General features: G+C 35.5%; 1 long non-coding RNA gene across 2 annotated transcripts; it reads right to left on the minus strand.

Moving 5' to 3' along the window:
• Positions 1-13,462: 13,462 nt before the first annotated feature.
• Positions 13,463-18,172, minus strand: LOC125918643 (uncharacterized). 2 transcript variants are annotated; one of them, XR_007456527.1, is made up of 5 exons: positions 17,968-18,172; positions 17,742-17,831; positions 16,346-16,848; positions 14,890-15,020; positions 13,463-13,675 (listed from the first exon to the last, which is right to left on the minus strand). It is a non-coding gene; the product is annotated as an uncharacterized LOC125918643 (long non-coding RNA). The 2 variants fall into 2 exon arrangements; XR_007456528.1 differs by lacking the exon at positions 17,742-17,831.
• Positions 18,173-22,615: the final 4,443 nt, after the last annotated feature.

Genomic DNA, 22,615 nt, shown 5'->3' on the forward strand with positions numbered 1-22,615 from the left:
AACATTGCCTAGGGGACAAGAAAGACAGAGCATGCTACCTCAGGGTCAACAAGGCACCTTTCTTTTGTTAATTAGCTCCACTCTGGGCAACTTTGCCCTGCTGTGATCTCAAGTCCTGTTTTCCTGTTTTTGTCCTTTCTTCCTGTGAAAGCAGCTTTCTGCTTTTGTGCTAAGTTGGGGGGGGGGGGCATTTCCACCCCGAATAGTTAATCTTGTTTACCTCATTTTTGATGCTTTCATCCTGAGGCTTTTCTATTCCTATACCTTTGTCCCATACTGGGGGCCTTTGCCCTGTTTACCTAATCTTGTTTACCCAAACTTGGGTGTGTTCATCTTATGGCTTTCTAATTCTTTATGCCTTGTTAACCCATCAATGCAAGGTCAAGGAATTCCTAAGCTTATTCCTCACACTTAAGTACTATATATACCATAATATAACACATTGAAAATACTAAGATTAAGGGAAATAACTTGCCAATGTATTACACATACTTGATGGAAATATTTCCTTTAAGCATGAAAGTGAACAAAAATATTCTCAAGAAAACAAAGTCAATAGGCACCTGGGTGGCTCAGTCAGTTAAGTGTTCAGACTCTTGATTTCGTCTCAGGTCATGATCTCATAGTTCATAAGTTCGAGTCCCATGTCAGTGTGGAGCCTGCTTGGCATTCTCTCTCTCTCCCTCTCTCTCTCTGCCCTCCCCCATTCATGTATACATGCTCTCTCTAAATAAATAAAAATAAGAAAACAAAGTCAAGAAAACTTGCAGTCAGTAAATTGAACTTCAAAACATTGAATGCAGTTCATTAGGTTGAGAAATGCTAATTCTGGATGAGAATTCATAGCTATGCAATAAGATAGTATTAGAATCTACACTTTAAGAAATGGCAGAGAAGTGAATAAAAAAGAATACATGCAGCAACCATAATGACAATATATTTGAAGGTTTCTACCACATTCAGTTGGGATTTTTAAAAGGGATAAATGAATTTCAATTGTTACAAACTTCTTTTATTGTTTGGGATGAGATAAAACTAGTAGTTTCGGATGTCAGCAATAAATTAACAAATTTTGAAATAATATGATAAACCACTAATAAATGATGAAGATGCTACCAAAATGCTAATAGAGATGGTCAAATAGAATACTAAAAGCAACTTGATTAATATAAAAGAATACATATGGTATTTGTCTTTCTCTGACTTATTTTGTGTAGCATAATACCTTCTAGCTCCATCCACACTGTTGCAAATGGCAAGATTTCATTCTTCTTTATGACTGATATGCTTCCACTATACACACACACACACACACACACACACACCACATCTTCTTTATCCATTCATCAGCAGATGGACATTTGGGCTCTTTCCATAACGTGGCTATTGTTTATGTTGTGGCTATAAACATCAAGGTGCATGTATCCCTTCTAATCCTTTGGGTAAATATCTTGGTGTATAATTACTAGATCACAAGGTAAAGACAAACACCGTATGATTTAACTCACATGTGGAATTTCAGAAATGAAAAAGATAAACATAGGGAAAAAATAGAGAGAGGCAAACCATAAAACAGACTCTTAAATAGAGAACTAAGGGTTGCTGGGGGAGGTGGGTGGGGGCTGGGCTAAAGGGGTGATGGACATTAAGAAGAGCACTTGTGATAAGCACTGCATGTTATATGAAATGGTGAATCACTAAATTCTACTCCTGAAACCAGTACTACACTATATGTTAACTAACTGGAATTTAAATAAAAACCTGAGTCTAGGAAATATATAAGAATATAAGAAAGAAGGAATCAAGGAATGAAGGACAGATGTGACAAATAGAAAACAAATAGCAAGATGATAGACTTAAACCCAACTGTATGAATAATAACATTACATATGAATGAGTTAAGTGACTAACTAAAAGACAGAGATAGGGTGGGATAAAGAGAAAGGGAGAGAGAAGGGAAACCTAACATCCTGTTTATAAGAAACAACTTTAAAAAGATAGGTTGAAAATTAAATAAATTTTTTTAAATACCATGCAAAAACTAAAGATAAGGTAATATAACTATGTTAACATTGCGTTAAGTAGGTTTTAATGGCCAAAATATGAATAGTCCTCAAAAACACATTTTAAATACAAAACCAAAATGATAAAGAAAAGTACAATGACAGAAAAATAGATACCAAAAGCAGATCAGGGTGTCTTTGTTAATGTCAGGTGAGGGAGACTTTAAGGTAAGAAATATTATGAATGATAAAGCAGAATATTTTACCACAATAGAATAGTTAATAGAACAATATGACTAAGTTTGGAGGCACACAGCATAGTTTTCAATTATGTAAAGTAAAAATTAACATCAAAAAATAAGACAAAATAAAAATCATGATGAAAGGGATTTAACATGCTTCTTACGGTAGGGGAGAAAAGTGTAAATTTAAAACATTTAACATTGTTAAGTAAGTGGATTTATTTGATATATATAGAATACCACAAACATAACTGTAAAATACACATTCTTTTCATATAGTCACAACACACTGAACAAAATAAAGTATATTGTATGTCACAAAGCAATTTTCAAGAAATTCCAGTTCAGGAATAATAATATATATAGTTTCCAACCTTTGTAGAAATAAATTAACACTCAATAATGATAGGTAATTAGAAAACACCCAAATATTTGTTAATTAAGCAACTGCTAAATAATCCATATGACAAAGTAAAATTCTAATGGATATTAAAAAATGTTTGGGGATGAAAATAATAAAATTATGACAATCCACAAAATTTGTGAAGATATTCTAGATAAATACATCTGAAAATGACTTGTATCCAGAGTATATGAAGAACTTTAGACATCAAGAAAAGAGATAGAAACCACAACTTAAAAAGGGGGCAAAATTTTATAAAACCACTTTACAAATAAATGTATCTAAATGATCAATAAGCATACTAAAAGGTATTCAACATCTTTACCAGCAGGGAAAAGAAAATTAAAATTACAATGAGATTATACAACACACCCATCAGAATGGCTAAGTGTAAAAAACTGACTATATGATGAGCTGATGAGAAACTTGTGCTACTAGAATGAAATCTTGCCATTTGGAACACTGTGGATGGATCTAGAGGGTATAACGGTAAATGCAATAAAATCAATCAGAGAAAGACAAATACCATATAATTTCATTCATAGGCAGAATTTAATAAACAAAACAAAGAAAAAAAGAGACAAGCCCCAGAACAGACTTTTGAATATAGGGAACAAACTGGTGGTCGCCAGAGAGGAGATGAGTACTGGGAATGGAGGAATTAGGTGAAGGAAATTAAGAGCACACTTGTCGCGATGGGCACTGAATAATGTATAGAATTGTTGAATTACTATATTAACATATAACACTGTATGTTAATTACATTGGAATTAAAAAAAAAAGTCTCCTGATGCATATTATAAAATGGATGAATCCCAAAAGGATCCTGTTGAACAAAAGAAGAAAAACAGAATAAACCACAGAGATTATTTATACTTTTATTTTAACTATAGAAAAGCTAATATATGATGATAATATGATGATAAAAATTAGTATTGTAGTTAGAGTAGGTGCCTCTGAGGTTTACTGATAGTCTGAAGAAAACTTCTGGGAAATTATTGTATTTTTTAAATAAAAATTAAAAATAATGTAAAACAAAATGTATTACTTTCAACATTGGAAAGTCTATTAATATCAAAATATAAAAGCAGATCAAATATCTGATTATATTAATTAATGTAAGCATTTTAAGTTATACTAGAAAAAAATTCCCTTTCCCAAAAGCAACAATAACTCTAAGGTACCTAGAAATGAAATTTTTTTAACATGTTTCTGAACTTCTGGAAAAAATTACAAAGCATTATTAAAAAACAAGGCAAAACAAAAACATAAAGAAGCCTTATGCATAAGCAGAAGTTACATGCTGATTGAGAAGATTCAGTATCTAAACAATAACAATTCTTTTAAAAATTAATCTAGGTAAAATCAACACAATTTCAGTTCAAATCTTGTCAGGGTTTTTCATGAAATTCAGAATGGATGGGGAGAATTCCTTATGAGATATCAAGATTTATAATAAAAATTGATGAATAAACACTGATCAACACTGCAGTTAAACTAATAGATAAAAGAATATAACAAAAACATAAACAGATGTGATACCATATAATTATATATATATATATATATATATATATATATATATATATATAACAGAAATTATCTCATCAGATGGTAAATAGACTATTCCACATCAAAATGGGAAAAGAAAATATAACTTTTAAAAGACATTATAAGAACATAATCTAATTACATTAAAATTACTAATTTGCTTTCTTATAACATGGACATAAATATGAACGAAAATAATGCCACAGTGCAAATGATAACAAAATCAAATATCCAAAATACTTATTTAAAAAAACAAAAGGTATTGATGAATCAGCCCAAGAACATGAATAGTAAATTACAAAAGAGAAAGCCTAAATAGTCAATAAGTGTAAGAAAATCTGTTCATTTTTAATAGTCATATGTGAAAGCAAATTAAAAGAGCACTGAAATAATATTATACACATAAGATTAATCAATGTTAAATATCTTTACAATATCCAATGCAGTTAAAGATGTGGAAAATAAGACATTTCATTCACTTGAGTAATGATTTTGATAATTAACAAATTTGGGAATGATCTGTTTCAAATGGAGAAACTATGGAAACTTGTCTGTGGGGTGTGCCATTGGAGATGTGCCAGATTTATACCAGACATCAAAGAATCAGGGGAATAACAGGTGAGAACTTTATGGAGAAAAAAAAAGAAAAAAACCAGAGAAACATTACAGGAGTGACTACTCCTCCACCAGGAATCCTTAATATTGATTCCCTTCTACTTTGTGGAGCCTCTTACGTGGAAAAGTACATATATTAAAATAATTCTTATAACCTTGGCCATGTAACTTCCTTTCATTGCAAAACGATGGTGAAACAGTGGTACCTGAGGTCCTTTCTAGAGAGAACATGTGCCGTAGACCACAGTCAATAGAGAAGAGGTTGTGGACATGGAGAACATAGAATTAAATATTAACTGGAGCTGTCAGACTGGAGGTGAATAAACAATCTGAGAAGCAGTTGGCTCGAAGGGTTTTCCATCTGTGTGTATCTGAGTTTTATGTATCCTGAGAAAGTGACTCAGAGTAATCCAGTGCAGAAGTGATACCCAAAGCTTATGACCTTCCCATGCTGCTTTGACCAGAGATGTTGAGCTTCATCTGTTTTACATATTAGATTGCAGTGTGTTATTTTATATTAACAAAGGACTGCAATGCAAACACCTTGGATAACCACCTGTTCATATTTGTATAATGTCAAAAAGAAGACACTTTGTCTCAAGGTCTCCAGCCAGGGGATTGGCTGGAATTAGAGATAGGGTCTCCTGATTTTCAGCCTTAAATTCATTATAGAAACAAAACAGAAAAATCAGTGAGCACTGTAGAGTGGAATGAGCCAATGGGCCTTATTTGTGCATCCCTGCTCTGTATGTATTTATTTGATTACGAAAATGTGGATGCAGGTGAAAAAGTACTGTAGAGGAAACACATGTGAACACACAGATATGGTTAAGGCTTGGGGACCGATCCTGTGTATTACCTGGACTAAACACTTCAGTTATAGAGGAAATTTTGAAAAACATTTGGCTGAAATGAAGCCAAACAAAATGCTTTCTATATTTTTGCTTCATGGATTTCAACCTGCAACTCTCATAGTGCTATGGAGTTTACAGTAACGCTCTCTTATCATTCACCCCTCTGTGCTTTGGTCAGAGGGCTGTATGTTCCAGTTCTCAAGCATGCCACTCTTGAGTCTTCCTTTCTTCAACAAGCGTTCTGTGCTGTCTCAGACCTTTTTGCTGGTTTTCTCTCTCCATAACATTACCTCCTATCTACTCTTCAAGCTATAGCTTGAAGCTATAGCTTAAGGTTTCCATATAGCTTATAGCTTTCTAGAAAACTTTACCTTGTCTTATTTAGACACTCATCTATTTTGCTTCAGTTGCACTATGTGCATTAATTTTTTATGTCACTTATCATACTGTAAAATAAATATTTATGAACATTTTTATTTCTTCCATTAGGCAGAGAGTTGATTAAGGGAAATTCCCAGCACCAGATGCTATCTTGTGTGCAAGTAGCAAAAAAATTTTTAATAAGTATATGAAAAGGAGGAGGTAAAAATACCACATGGATGATAACATGAGTGATAAATATAATTGCTATTTATATAGTGAGAAAACTATACAGGATATTGACTAATTTAAAAAAAAATGTAGGATCAATTTTAAGATCTTTTTATAAGGGTGATCAAATAATAGACTTAAAAACATAATATTTATATCAGACAACTTTGCTATTATTTCAAATACTCAGTATATACTATATCAAACTATCAATATCATATAAAGAAAGTATATACATATATGAATAATTCATATGAATATATGCATGAATTATGAAGACCTACTGAATCCAAATATGCGGAAATGAGCTCCTCCGGCTCAAATCAATCACTGACCATTTTGTTTCTACCTATGAATGGTATACAATTAACAACAGAACATTTAGTACAAATCAAGGAAGAGATTATACAAAGTTACCTTTATTATAACAATAGTAAGAGATGCTGTGGTCTCTACTGGAGTCTTAGACTGCCTCCCTACCTCCAGTGTTTCTCTACTCTAGACCCTTGTGAACATTTCTCTTGGATTAAACATACATGGCTAAAAGCAGCTATAGGCCCACTTCAACCCACTAAGAGAACTTTGTCTTTTTCCTTTCTCTTGGAATAAGTGTATTTCTTTTTGACCATTGTTTCCAAAGAGTAAGTACTTAAACAACATTACTGTCTAAGTGTATCTTGTCTTGAGCCTTTCTGTAGACTGGGTGAATTATTTCTCATGCAAGATTCAACTATTTATATTTCTCTCTCAAACACTGTGAAAAAGCCTTCCTGCGTATATTTGTGCATCTTGCTGTAGAGTAAACTTCACTATAGTTATGGTTTATTCTCAAGCCATGTTTAATAGGATGATGAGGACTTCACATTCAGACATATATAATTATTTTCTATGGGTGACCAGTCACAAATGCAATAGAATTTACATGAATGCTTCGCACAGATCTCCACAGAGAAGGGTCATGACCTGTCAATTGCTCAGAAGAAGTACATCTAGTTGGTCATGCCCTGCCGCACATATTCTCTCTTTTCATAGAAATCAATAATTCTCTTGGTGGAATCTTGGATTTGAGTTTGCATATATTTAGGCAATAATTGTTTGCGTAGGATTATGTAGAGATAAATAGTTTCTAAATCAATCAACACCTAGATTGCTGGTCTAGTTGTTTATTGATTTTTGAGTCATTTTTTTGCTATTGTCAAAAGAAAAATATAAAAAGATTATAATTATTTTGATAATGCTCCCAGGACAGATTACTCTTGTGTCAGAAATCAAATTATGTTTGAGAGAGATAACTGCCCCTTGTTCATTTTGTAATTTTTCATGTTTCCTGTGTAGCAACTTGAGCATAACATATGCATTTCAAAAATAACCCTCAATTTTCTACCCCTTCAGAAAACACACATTTAGGATCATGGAAGGGGCACCTGCATGGCTCATCTGACTCTTGGCCAATAGCCTGGAGCCTGCTTAAGATTGACTCACTCTCTCTCTCTGCCCCTGCCTCCACTTCTCTTTCTCGAAGTAAACTGAAAAAAATAAATAAATAAAGATAAAATAAATGGGAAAGCAACTTGAAGATCATTTGTGACATCTAAAATACTTGTATTAACTAGGCGAATAGGTTGTGAATGCATAGAAATCTAATGAATGTTAAATGTTTAATTTCCCATGGTTATACAGAAACTTTACAAGTTATGGCAATGCATGGAAAATATATACTCACACACATAAAAAAAGACATATGTCTTTCAGATAACTATTTCTAACCTTCTCCAACCCATGTAGTAATGTGAGCTCAATAAACTCTGAGCGTACCACCAAGGGGTACCAGTAAGGAGAGCAGAGAGAGAAATCTAGGAAACTTTTTTTTTTTTCAAATAAGCAACATTTCTCTATGATCAAAGTTTTCTTTAAGTTGGGTGAAATATTTTACTATATGATGTCTATAACAATCTAGTATGCCAATGTTTACTGGAGATAAACTGACATGAAGAAAGGTATATATAAAGCAGAATTTTTTAAACTTATTTAATTTTCACATCTCATTTTTAAGGAACACTTCATTGGAGTAGTAGTGGTCTATGTAACACATTTTGGGGATACATTTATTTAATGGCATATACGGTTCTATGACTATGTCTAGTTAGAGATGGGCAAAGAATCAGAGCAACAGTTTCATAAGTTACAATGAAAATCATGGCCAGCGCATGATTAAGTGTAGGAGACCTTCTCACGCCTATGTCCAGAAACAGAAAACAGTCAATGATGAAAATGAATAAGAGAATAAGAAAAGGCATGGACTTAAAGACATAAGCTTGATGGAAACAGAGTGGAAATCAAAGGAATTGTGTAATCCAAATTGAAAGTTAAAGGTATGATGAACAGTACAATGAAAGAAGACAAACCTAGCTTCAAATCTAGGCTGTATAACTAGTTTGACAAGTAAAATAAAGTCCCTGACCTCCATTTCCTTATGGAAAAAATGGCAGTATTACATCACAAAGTTAACAAAAATCATAATGCCACAAGTTGACTCATGGCAGTTGGTCAACAAAAAAAGTTTTTATCAGAGGTATTAAAGTATAGTCTTGAAAGGTAATGATGATTGGGTGTGCATGGCTCAGTTGGTTAAGGGTCTGACTTCAGCTCAGGTCATGATCTCATAGCTCGTGAGTTTGAGCCTGGTATCTGGCATTTGGGTCTCTGCTGTTAGCACATAGCCCACTTCTGATCCTCTTTCTCTCTCTGTGCCCCTCCGCCACTCATTCTCTCTCTCTCTCTCTCAAAATATTTTTTTTTAAAAAGATGATTATTTTTTAGAAGTGAAACAATACTTTTATTTTTTAAAGTTTATTCATTTTGAGATAGCGAGAGTGCAGGAATGGCAGAGAGAGAGAGAGAGAGAGAGAGAATCCCAAGCAGGCTTCATGCTGACAGGTCCAAGTGGGGCTCAAACTCACTAAGTGTGAGATCATGATCTAGGTCAAAATCAAGAATCGAACACTTAACCAACTAAGCCACCCAGGCGGCCCGTAATGATTATTTTCTGATTCCTTTATGTTATTAAAACTATAACCACATACCTAATGTAATTTTATAATCTTCCAAGCATGTATTTGAAATTTTAACTGAACTGTTTGAGAAAATGTGGCTAACCTGCGAAAATACATCCTTATACCTGGCAATGGATCTGGTGGTAGGGCAGAATATTGATGGGAAAAAGAAAGTAAGAGTAAAAGGGGAAGGTAGATAAGAAACTCCCCAAGTTCTGCAAACATGGCATTCTTCTCTGGCTACTAAGAGTACATATGTAATAGAAGGGAAATATGGTGACAAAGCACAGGTATAGTTAAATGTGATTTCGTTAAAGGCCTAAGATAGTTCAATTTTGTCTGCTCTCACATTTCCTAATAACAAACTTTCACTGTTTTAGTGATGCCCTTTAATTAGAAATGGATTAAACACATTATGATTGTAATATATGATATGGAAATTCAAAAGAAAGAAAATAATAGGAATGACAATATCATATGGACACAGATTAAGACTTTCAAGAATGTCTATTTTACATTATATTTTTTGGGATTTGCTCTATTGCTCTTTTCCTTAAGTTGAAACTCAGCTCAGTGATTATTATTAAACTTTTTTTTATACATTTAAAGTTAAAAGTTTCCCTATTTATTTGCTTTAGCTATATCCCACAATTGACAGTGTTTTTATTGTGAGTCAATTCAAAACATTTAAATTCCCCATTATATTTTGACTTAGGAATCATTTAGAAGTACTTAATGTTAAAAATGCTTCTATAATACATATTGCATATGATTTTAGTTGTCGCTCCCAAATTTTGTTGTGTTTTGATGATACCAATCCTTTGGTTTTGTTGAGGTTTACTTAATGGTCAAGTATGTGACTATTTTAAAGAAGGTTTTAATGTTTATTTTTGAGAGAGAGAGAGAGAGAGAGAGAGAGAGAGCGCGCAGTGGTAGGGACAGAGAGGGAGACAGAGAATCCAAAGTAGGTCAAGGCTCTGAACTGTCAGCACGGAGCCCCCCTCACGGGGCTCCAACTTACAAACTGCAAGATCATGATCTGAGCTGAAGTCGGACGCTCAACCGAGCCATCCTGGCGCCCCAATGACCAACTATCTTTAAATGTCCCTTGAGTGCTTGAAGCCTGAAAGCTACACTGGACAGCCCACTTGAGAGGGGGTTGTAGGACTGAGAGTCGCCTACTAGTTCTGTTGAGAAACATAGGTTTTCAAAGTCTTTTTTTTCTTCCTAATAATACTGTAATAAAATACCAATAACTGAACAAAATGAATGTCTATTTTATCTGGATAATTAATATTTCAAGACTGTAACTCTTGGAGATCTCCTGCTATGCTCTCCTACTCCCTGCAACGTTTATTTTCTGGGATGATTGTGCATCTCTAGTTTTACCTCTTACTATTCACTATAGAGGTTTAAATTCAATAGGCAGAAATGGACATATTCAGAAGCCAAAGTGTTTTTTTGTTTTTTTTTTAATTAGAGGTAATTTACAGATTATTCATTTTGCTTAGTGTCGTTTTCCTTTGTAAAATTCTTGAGCTTCAAATGAGACTTTTACCCTGTTTGTCTTAGTTTTTTTATGCATAAAGATTTTATTAAAACATGGTCAAAAAGTCAAAGCCCTGATTAAAACTCTGCCTGATTTATTATATAAAAAATAAAATCCTTTTCATGGCCTACAAGTGTGAGCCAAGATGGTCCCTAACAATCTCTTGCCTGTGCTCCAGCTATATTATCCATTTTTGTTGAGGTTCATTTTCTTAAAAAGAATTTTCCTGAAATCAGTAACACATTTATTCCCATTCTGTTGTCCACAGTGTTCTGTGTTTAACCTTCATGACATTGATCACAGTGCATAATTATTTTTGAGATTTGAATGATTACTCCATTCCACGAAAATATTAAGACCCAAAATGGTACACAATGACACATAATAGCCAATGACAAGCTTAGAGTGAATAATCATGCTGTAATAATTTCACATAGTTTAACCAAATCTAGTATACGTTCAAGGACTGTAGAAATTTTCCAATATCGACAATAGGTCGTCAAAGTAAAGACAAAGGTATTTAACGTATTTTAAAATTATCCATAATTTGAACCTAATGCTTAGCAGTTTTCAAACTTCTTGGTCTTTTTGCCTCTTCTATTTGAGATTCTGATTTCATTAAAACTGAGAGAAAATTTCAGAGTCACCCAATTTCATTTTGACACCTAGAAATGAAAAGAAACCATCAAGGAGGGCTTCTTAAAAGTACTAAGGATCTGACCTTTGATTCCAAAAAAAAAAAAAAAAAAGTTTCACTTTTATCTCAAGGTCTCCCCAGCTTGACAGAATTTTTTTCCACCTGTCATTTATCTCTCTCTCTTAAGTAAATTAAGTTATTGCTGTGACTGCTGAGGACTGTCATCCTTTCTTCTTTGTAGGCATATATCAGATCAAGATTTTTTAAAACTGGTTTTGTGTGACCTTATAGGTAGATAACAAATTTGAAGAAGTCCTTGGGCAGCGGACACGGCATTCTGCTCTCTACTGAGTTCTTAAGAGATATTCTCTCTTGCTTTAAAATATATTTTTTTCTAACCATTTTTTTTAGCTGGCTTTATTTTTTTAGCTGGCTTCACAAAATCTTTTAAAAGTGTAGAGATAGGTAAAACTTACATACTATCATATCAGAATATTATTGTATTTTATTTGATCATTTATAATGAATCGCAAAGCTTTCATTCAACAATAAAAAACTATTATTGTGAATAAAACAGTTAAGCTCTTAGAATGGGAAGTTAAATCTAAGGAAAATCTCTTATGTCTTCAACCAACCTAGATATGCACACCCACACAGCAAGTGAGTTGTATATAGTTTCATATATATGTTTAATGTATGTATAACTATATATACATATATACTTGTTTTCTAACTCATATATGCATATATGCAATGTTTAACATATATGCATATATATACACACACACAAGATCAACTTTTTGCTTGGGATATTTAGAAGTTACTAAAAAAGAGAGTAATGTATCAATTGTTTGTCAGAGTAGATTATGAAGGAAATAATAGGACAAAGGGAGGATGGGAAGTCAGCATACACTTGAGTAAGAAAAGGGACCACTGATGACCAAAGAGATTTTTATTTCCTTAATAACAAAGACTACTTCTTAACTAATTGTATAGTCAGTCTTCTACAACAGAATGTAAGCTCTTTGAGAACAGGGACCATGATTGTGTTGTTCTAGGAGGGTGACTGTATATAGAAGGCACTAAACAGTATGTGTATTATACAGGCATTAAAGTCATTCATATGAATAATAGTGAATTCCCTTAATATTATCTATGTTATATTCAGTGAATTAGGAGTATGTGCATAAACTACGAGCATGCTGATTTTATTTATAATTTGTAAAGTGCATATCTAAATTAAAATGTTAATGATTATGCTCATCCACATCACAAATTCTGTTGAATTCCTTTACAGGATACTAAAATTTGACTACTTGTAAGTTCCTCTGTTCCTGTACGTATCCTCCAAAATAGGATTCTGCAATCATAGAGCCTTCAGACTTGAATCTATTTCCTCAAGTCCCAGCATTACCAGATTCTTCAGTCAGGTTTCACCTGAGAGGTTGTTCCCTTATCTCTCACCATTCCCGTTTGCCACCTAAAATCTCATCTTACGTTATCAAAGAATTATGACATATAATAACCATTTCTGGAAATAATACTCTGAAGATCATTTTAGGACTACTAATAAAATAGCTACAGTTTAGAAAATGTACTGTATGGGGGCGCCTGGGTGGCTCAGTCAGTTAAGTGTCTGACTTCGGATCAGGTCATGATCTCACGATTTGTGGGTTCAAACCCTGCGGGGGGCTGTGCTGACAGCTTGGAGCTTGGAGCCTGCTTTGGGTTCTGTGTCTCACTGTGTCTCTGCCCCTCCCACACTTGTGCTCTGTCTCTCAAAAATAAAAAAAAAATTAATAAAAAAAAAGAAAATGTACTGTATGCAGTACACTGAGTGAAGTATTTTAGGTACATATGTGATACATTTTACAGTTACAAGTATTTGTATCTATCATTATCCCTGTTTTGCAAATGAGAACAGTGAGGTATAGGAAAGCAAGAAAATCATATAAGATCTAATAATAAGTGAAAGAATTTCAATTTTTATTCCAGTGTGTCTGATTCCAAGGATCTTGTTCTCTTGACCTGAACACTGGGCTTGTATTCTGGTCTTCTGAACCTTTATGATTTCAGGATATAGACCTCTGTTGGGCTAAGGTAACATAGCCTCTTATGATAGATTAGGGTTTTTTGCCAGAAAATCAGATTTCCATTCTCAGCCCTGTTTCCAAAATCTGCAAAGATAAAACATTTTACTAAGAAAACCAGTTTTAGAGCGGGTTGGTTAATAGCAGAACTCTAACAAATCTGATCCTTTCTTACTGTGACCAGTACTCAGGTATCCATAACATGTAAGAGTTTTGGTTCCTGCAGAAGCCAGTAACAGACAATTTCTATTGTTAGAGATAGGTAAATTTCCCCTTTTTCCAACTGTCTCAGAGTTACCTGTTTCAAAGACGTCCTGTTCACAACCTCAAGTCCTAAGCCTAATTATGCTGGGGGATGCTCCGTGACCTTCCCACCCCGAGGCATCTTGGTCGCCCTCTTCCCATCTAGGGACGTTACGGCCTTGTTCCCAAGGAAGGGACTACACATCTTTCTTCCTGGTTCCAGACAACCGAAGACACGACTTGGAAATATCAAATCTAAGCCCCTTCTGCTTCTTTTGATAGCAAAGGCAATCTCATCTTTGGGGGCAAATGCAGTGGGACACCACAAGGTAGGGGAGCCTTCGGTTCTTTGCCAGTCTCTGCCAGTCTGTAACTCAAGGCTGCCTTTTCCACGCTCTTGAGGCCCAGGCACATTCTGGTCTCTAAGCCTCAATTACTTTAAGGATGTAAACATGGAAAGCACACATAAAGCAGGCAAACATCTAAGTGATCAATCTCAGAAATCCTCAGAGATTCTTGGCAAGAGGCACAAGAAAATTGAGAAGTCCTTTTCTTTCAAGGGGGTTCAAGATCGCTGCAGAGTCAAGTACTCATAGAAAGAGAAGACACTGTCCAGTCCTTTGGCTTCTACAATCAATAACTGTTTCTCACAACACTTGAACTGTGAGAGCTGGGACAAAAATGTTAAGATTAAGCAATCAATTACATGTATTTCCATATACACCTGAGTTCCACATGGGTGGCAGCTTTTAAAGCAAGATAACTCCCCACTCAATGACAGTTGAAATTTCCAGGATACCTGATTTAATTGAGATCTTAAGAAATATTGAGACTAAATATTCTCAGAAATAATTGCCTCGAGTCGTTATAAGTTTCTGTACACCATTAATTTTATTTTCTTCCTGGATATAAACATCTATATGGAAGCCAGTGCCTCATTACTTTTCCAGGAACATCTCTGAGCTGGGATAAGCATTCTAATCAGGGGCAGGAGCCACCACCTGGGCTCAAATCAGATTTCTAGATAGGCTTAGATTTCCCACTTAGGAGGGACTTACAAATTATCCAGCAATGGTGGGCATCTCCTCTGCGGTGGCTCAGCTCTCGGCCTCTCTTTGCTTCTCTACAACTTTTTCTAGCCTTTAGCATTATTCATTCACTACCATTTAATTTCCTATGTATGTATTATCTGAGGAGAAAGAAAACATGTCTTTTACTTTGATTTTCTCATCTATAGGAATGCCATTTGGACACAGTGCTTGCTGTCTTTCTTTTCTCCTATCAAGGTGTTAGCAGAGGCTAACCTGACTAGCTCAGCACACCAGACCCAGTACCCTTCCGTCAGGAGGTCGTGAAGGCCTGACAGTCACCCTCTGTTTCAGCCTGTGGCAGCTCAGCTCTGTCCTTAGAACCCTACCTCTCCCCTGGAGGGGGCTATGCTCCTCTTTCCTAGAACTCCCACCCCTTCCTTTCTCTTTTCTTTGTCCTCTGAACCTTCTTTCTCCTGTTTGATCATTAGTTATCTTAGTGGTTTCTGTCATTTTTGCTGTTCTGTTAGAGACAGAGTGATTCCTGGGCATCTGTACCTGAACATCACTGTTCTAATTCCTTGTTAAATTACTCTGTTCCCTTATTATTTACTTCTGTCCAGGTGCCCCTGGAACAGTGAGAGTAGAAACGGTTCTCTCAAGACAGGACCCAGAGAACAAATGGGGAAAATCCTCAGCTGATACACAGCTAAAAGAAATTCTTAGGTTAAATTTCAGATAATCCTCAGCTTCTAAAGTATAATGACTGCAAAAGTAGTGAGATTGTATACACTATGTAACAAGTTCTTCTATTTTATTTTACTCTTTATGTTTGATCTTCATGCTACTTTTTTGTTTTTGGTGGAATATTTTTCAGAATTTAACCTAACCAGCAACTAGAGTGACTTTCCCCAAGCCCCATAGCCATTGTATGTATAAGAAGTGGCCATGTTGAAAGATGGTTTGGGAAGCAAGGGGATGCTCTACACTTAATTCTTGAGTGACATTTCACCCTGTGTTTATCCCAGCATGCTCTATGATACCCAGATTTTTATCTGAAGAATTTATGTATCCAGAGTCCCACTTGAAATCATAGCCATATTTTCTTATCCCCTGCCCCCCATGTAATCTACAGGCCTTCTGATTCTCTTTGTCAAGCATTCTAGTATCTTTCTCTTTCCACCACTTTTCTTAATATCTTCTGCTTAACAGCATGTCCCTTTTGCACACATGGTCCTAGTAAAGAACAGGAAATAGTAAAACCCAGTTTCAAGATAAACTTGATAAGTTCCTACAAATGTTTCTTCCTTAGGTTGAATTGCATTATCCTCAGTAATTCACGAGAAAACTCCAGTATCCTAGGAAACCAGAGAACAGCAAGCTGAGAGTTTTACTTGGCCACTGAAGACATGGCAGGACCTCTATTGGAAGCAGTGAGCTTGCTGAGCCCAGTTCAAAGCTGTCCTCTTAACCTTCAAGCCCTTACCTTGTTTCCCAATGACAGCCACCTTCTTTTCGCCTCCCTATACACTCCTGTCAGAAATGGAGATGGGGATGGTGACAGGGACACGGACCATCTGAAGTAAATCTTCTTGCTCTCTTTAAACCTTTGAGCTGAGAGTAGCAGATGATGTGTTGTAGGGAAGGAGTTTCCACCTATGCCCTTTGCTCGATGTCATCCTTTTCCATATAGGCCTCATTTGGGGGCTGAAGATTAGCCCACTCAGGTAGCCAGCAGGGAGGGAACTGCCCCTCAGGACACCAGGAACCTCTTTTCTTATGTATTAAATCCTCCCTCTAACTCCTCTGCGTGGGACCTGTGTATAATACATTTTGTACACAACTGCTCCCTTTAATGGTTACATGGAGGAAAGATAGGGGTATTACAGGTGATAAAAAGAAGAATCAATCATCTCCACAATTGTGGTGTTTTTTGATCAGGCTACCTCCAGCAGCTATAGCACAGGAATCATCTTATAGCCAGGTTAACTGAGAAGAAAAAAATGGAGAACAAAATTTTACATTTTCACACACACACACAGGTATTGAATAGTTAGAAATTCTCAGGCACAGTGCTAGAGACTTGCAAATGCAGACCTCAGCTTTGGTGAAAGCCTGGAATTGGCAGGGAAGCAAGATGTTTTCTTTTGTTCTAACCTTCTTTATTCCCAGCCATCACTGGTAGGAACCAAAAGCACAGAGCGCCTTGTTCACCAGGCCACTCTTTAGATTGGGTCAGAAACAGTGTGGCTTCCTCATGAGAGCAGCTTTTGCCCACGGAGCTCTGATGTGTGCTCCATTCTGTCCCCCTCCCCACACTTTCACCTCCCAGGATGGCAGTTATTTTTGCCACTGACAGTTAACTACTCAGTCCTCTCTGCGCCCAGCAAGCAAGTGCCCCTCCCCCTCCAAATCAATGTCTTTCTTTTGCCATTCCCCTTACTCCATCACATTCCCCATCTAATAGAGACTTGTTAGGTAGGACATGTTTTCCCCCCTTGAGAAAATAGCCTCATGATCTTGATATGATCCAAAACTAGAATAAAATGTATACCTTATGTCTACCAACCACCAACCTACCTACAACTTATTCCCCATGATACATAATTTCAGGTTTTATCATATCGGCTCTTACTGAAGAGAATTTTTCTTGATATCTAGGTTTGCTCCAGCCCAGTCTTTTAAAAGTCAAGAAATTCTAATCTCACTTTAGGCAATAATTTTCTGGGTTGCATTTTCCTCTTTCTTAAGATTAGGTGATTTCTCATGCTACTGTCCACTTTCCAGATCATCACAGATGAGCAAAGGTGAGACAGAAAATAAACAAACATAGAAGACAGCAGCCATCACTCAGGTAGATAGTGAATGCACGGCAAAGTTACCTCGCAAAAATGGTGGTGGGCATAAGGCCCCTACCAAGGAGTGCTTTGGTTATTTGTAGGTTCTGTTTCCTCAGGCATAACTGATCTCCTCTGAAAGGAAAACAATAACTTTAGCCTTTCTCCACTTAAGTGATTTAGTCTTCCTTCCATACTCTCTTCCTCCTCATTGAAAGCATATCTCAATCCACCCCCATCTCTGCCCAAGAAAGGATGCCCCAGTACTGACTTCCAGACCAGCGGGAAGCTTCTCTGATATCTTCAACCTCCAGATCCTTCTCCATTCAAAAGTGTTTCATTGCAGCTGGCTTTTTACGGCAGGGTGCACTGATCCTGTAGCTAGTCTGTTCATGGTGCTCAGATATGTGGATGATCACAGTTCTCTTCCAATCCTCTAAGACATCATGGGGGCCCCCATTTCCAATCATCCTTTACTCTAGATGGCAGTTGGGGGTGGAATATTGCTAAGGGTTCTGGAGCTTTCTTTACCTCATCAGTTACTCCTCAGGGTTCTGCCATCCCAGATTAAGTTTACATAAACCAACTGCCTCTGAAAGAGCAATTTCTTAAAGGAAATGCTTTCACTTGCTCACTCTTAATCACATGCTTAACTACATCTGTATTTGGACATGCATGAATTTTTGAGCTTAAGGAAAACCAATCCTGCTGGTCAGAAATATCCTAAACCTGTCACTTCAGGGAACAACCCCTCACTAATATAACTTTCCCAGTCACCAAAATGAAATGAGTGACACAATTTTTTTCATTTACATAATTATAGTAATACAAGAACTTACTTTTGCAAACACTACTATACTATTGTACCAACGCTACTATATAGAAAAAGTTAAAAGATTTTATTAAAATCCTATCATATTCACAAGCCATTCTCTTTTTTATTTCTTCCTGTCTTTATCCTAAAAAGGTGATATTTGTGTAGATTTTAAGTAGCATATATGAAATTTTAGAGGCTTCATTTCTTCATGTCATGACGATATTCTAAATTTCAAGTGATTTGAGTGAAAAATATTTTTTAATATGAGAAACATTATGATGTTTATATTCCCTGTTAGTTTTCTTTACTTCACTATATTCTTCAATTCTTAGAAACTACATCATGAGAGTTTGAATATTTTAATAACCCCAAAATATCTTACCCACTGCTCCAAACATTTACTGTAGCTCTCATAGCTCATGAGATCAAGCCCTGCATCAGGCTCAGCACTGAGCATGGAGCCTGCTTAAGGTTCTCTCTCTCCCTCCCTCTCTTCCCTTCTATTTCTCTTAGAAAGAGGGAGAGAGAGTATAGGTATAACAATTCTCATTGTGTAGTGAGAAGGAAAATTAATGAGGGTCCCAAGGTAAGACTGGTAAAATTATTTTTTCTTACTTTTTTAACTAGTAATAAAATTTTATTTTAATTTTTATTGTTTGTTTCAAATTTTTATTTAAATTCTAGTGAGTTAACATATAGGGTAATAACTGGTTTCGGGAGTAGAACTTAGTGATTCATCACTTACATACAACACCCAGTGCTGATCACAACAAATGCCCTCCTTAATGCCCATCATCCATTTAGCCCATCCCCCACCCACCTCCACTCCATCAACCCTTCAGTTCGTTCTCTATAGTTAAGAGACTCCAATGGTTTGCTTGCCTCTCATTTTTTGTTCTCGTCCCCTAGGTTCATTTGTTTTGTTTCTTAATTTCCACATATGAGTGAAATCATATGGTATATGTCTTTCTCTCACTGACTTATTTCACTAGGCGTAACACTCTCTAGCTCCACCCATATCAATGCAAGTGGCAAGATTTCATTCTTTTTGATGGCCGAGTAATATTCCATTAAATATACATCACATCTTCTTTATCCATTCATCAGTCAATGGACATTCTGGCTCTTTCCATAATTTGGCTATTGTTTACAGTGCTGCTATAAACATCAGGATGCATGTGCCCCTTTGAATCAGTATTTTTGTGTCTTTTGCATAAATACCTAGTAATGCAATCGATGGATCAGAGGGTAGTGCTATTTTTAACTTTTTAAGGAACATCCATACTGTTTTCTAGAGTAGCTACACCAGTTTGCATTCTCACCAACAGTGTAAGATGGTTCCCCTTTCTCCACACCCTTGCCAATATATGTTATTTTCTGAAGTTGTTAATTTTAGCCATTCTGCCAGGTGTGAGGTGGTATCTCATCACAGTTTTGATTTATAGATACTAAGTCTTTATCTGATATGTCATTTGCAAATATATTCTCCAATTCCTTAGGTTCCCTTTTAGTTTAGCTGATTATTGCCTTTGCTGTGAAGAAGATTTTTATCTTGATGAAGTCCCAATAGTTCATTCTTGCTTTTGTTTCTCTTGGTAAAATTATTTTTCAAATCCCCAGGTTAAGGCTCCAACATGTTCTAAAGCAGAGCATGTGACTATTTAACCAAACTTTTTCTTTTTATTTTACAAAATCAGCAATTCCCAAACTAGTATCTAAGTTACAGTTTGAAAATACAATCCTCTTCTCTCCCCATATCTTACATTTGGTCTAAAAAAGAAAGCAAAACTTGAAAAGTAACTTTTCAATAATAAAAACTATCTTCTCTTGTGGAAACCACTGGACAACTTCACAACTTTACTTCATAAAATATTTGAAAATAATAGAACAATATTTTTAGAATATATATCTATATATCCATATATCAATATCTCATCTTTATAATATATGAAGATTCAAACATATATAGACAATGCCTGACATAAGGTTACAACAAACCACTCTTCTTGAACTTGCATAATGAAGAACTATCTGATCTCTACAGTAGAGGGGAATCAGTCAAGTTCAGCCTGGCTGAAGAGCAAAGCCACTGTGTAACAAGACAAAATTAATTTAATATAAAGTCACTGGTTTCTCCCATTTATCTCCTACTCCAACCTCTCTTCAACCTCTTAGTTTTCTAAACCAATCAGACAATCAAGTTTACATTTCAGGAACCACAGCCTTTTTTAAAGTTTTTATTTAAATTACAGTTAACGTAGAGAGTAATATTGGTTTCAGGTGTATGATATATTGATTCAACACCTAGGAACTACAATCTTTAAGCAAACACTAAACAAAGCTTTCGGACATGGGGTTTCACCGAAACTGTGAGTCATATGTCCATAGGCACCAGTACTTTATTCCTTAGAACTAATGGAAACAGATTTAGAAGAGTAGAAAGAGAAGGAAAAAGAGACTGTCTCCTTTTGCAATTAAAAATTAACTGATGTGAAGTACTGGCACCAAGAAAAGTAATGGACCGAGTTATGATGTTCTTTACTTATATAATTACTGTTCGTCTATTTATACAGTTATATCTACGATTCCTCCAAGGGACATAAGGCAGTACAAAATGTGAAAGATGTTGGCTGGGGCTGAATAGAAGATGAGGACTAGAAACATGCATCTAAGAACCCTTGAACTAATACTTGAATTTCAAAGAGGAGAGAATGGGTGAAATCAGATTGGTTATTTTCAGATCTCTGCTTCCGAATATCGGTCTTGGGATTTGAACTGAAATTACATCCATCTTTCTAAGGGTGTTATGGTAAGTGACAATAAAATGCTGTTTTAAGGTTCAGTTCTAAATTTTGAAATTTCTTATCCCTTAGTATAGACACAGTTTTGAGGGAAATTGTAGTAAGACCGCAAACCTTACCATTTTGTTGCATTTTCCAGTAAGTGGACTCAGGCCACTCATAGAATAAAGGCCACACGTGTGAAAATAAAGAAGAAAAAAATAAGAAAAGAAGGAAAAATTAAAAAAAAAAAAAAGCTAAGTATTTCCAGCTTAGCTTCAGGTAATATGCCCAGACTTTTTAATTCCAACTGTAAAATGTTTTTGCTGCCTCTTCTTATTGTGCCCTTCTTTGCCCAAAGGCTCTATGAAATACGCATTATTGTCAATCTCTCTCTTTTTTAAAACCACTAATAATTCTTTGCAATTATCTAAGTTCATCTTATGTATTGATTTCTCTGCATATCTATGAGTGTGTGTATGGGTCACTTAAATCCTCATTTTCTCTCCTCATTAATGTCTATTTGCTATTATTTTTGTTATTACTATTCTCTTCCTTGTACAAAAGAAGAAATATCCAAATGATTTCTCAGACTTTTTCTCCTGAAAAGAACAAATAAGACAAAATAAATAAAATCATTTTAAATTTTAAAAAAGGAAAGTAGTCCAACTGCTTGAAAAAGTGATGATTTACATTTAGTAATCAGCAATATCGACCAATGGGTCATAATTGAACCTATGTTATTATTAATAGAAATCAAATTGAGTGTGTTGTACTCCCTGCACAGAGGCAGGATGGACCCCATAATTGGCTTGGATTTTGAGACTGATAATGTCACACATGCACTAAGAGGAGAAGAAAATGTTTTCAGGGTGTCTGAATGTCTCAGCCTGTTGAGTGTCAGACTCTTGATTTCAGCTCAGGTCATGATCCCAGGATTATGGGATCGACCCCCCACATAAGGCTCCATGCTGACCATGGAGCCTTCTTAAGATTCTCTTTCTCTCTCCCTCTGCCTGTTTCCCCTGCTTGTGTGCTCTCTCTCTAAGAAAGAGAGAAAGAAAGAAAGAAAGAAAGAAAGAAAGAAAGAAAGAAAGAAAAGAAAAAGAAAGAAAGAAAGAGAAAGAAAGAAAGAAAGAAAGAAAGAAAGAAAGAAAGAAAGAAAGAGAAAGAGAAGAAAAAAAAGAAAAGGAAAGAAAAGAAAGAGGAAGGCAGGGAGGGAGGAAAGGAAGGAAGGAAGAGACAATGTTTTTTTTCCCAAGCATGTCCAAACACGGCTTGAGACAAGGGAGAGGCAACTGGCTTGGGGTGTTGTTATGTGT

This window comes from Panthera uncia, chromosome D4, assembly GCF_023721935.1.
Source record: "Panthera uncia isolate 11264 chromosome D4, Puncia_PCG_1.0, whole genome shotgun sequence".
Lineage (NCBI taxonomy): Eukaryota > Metazoa > Chordata > Mammalia > Carnivora > Felidae > Panthera > Panthera uncia.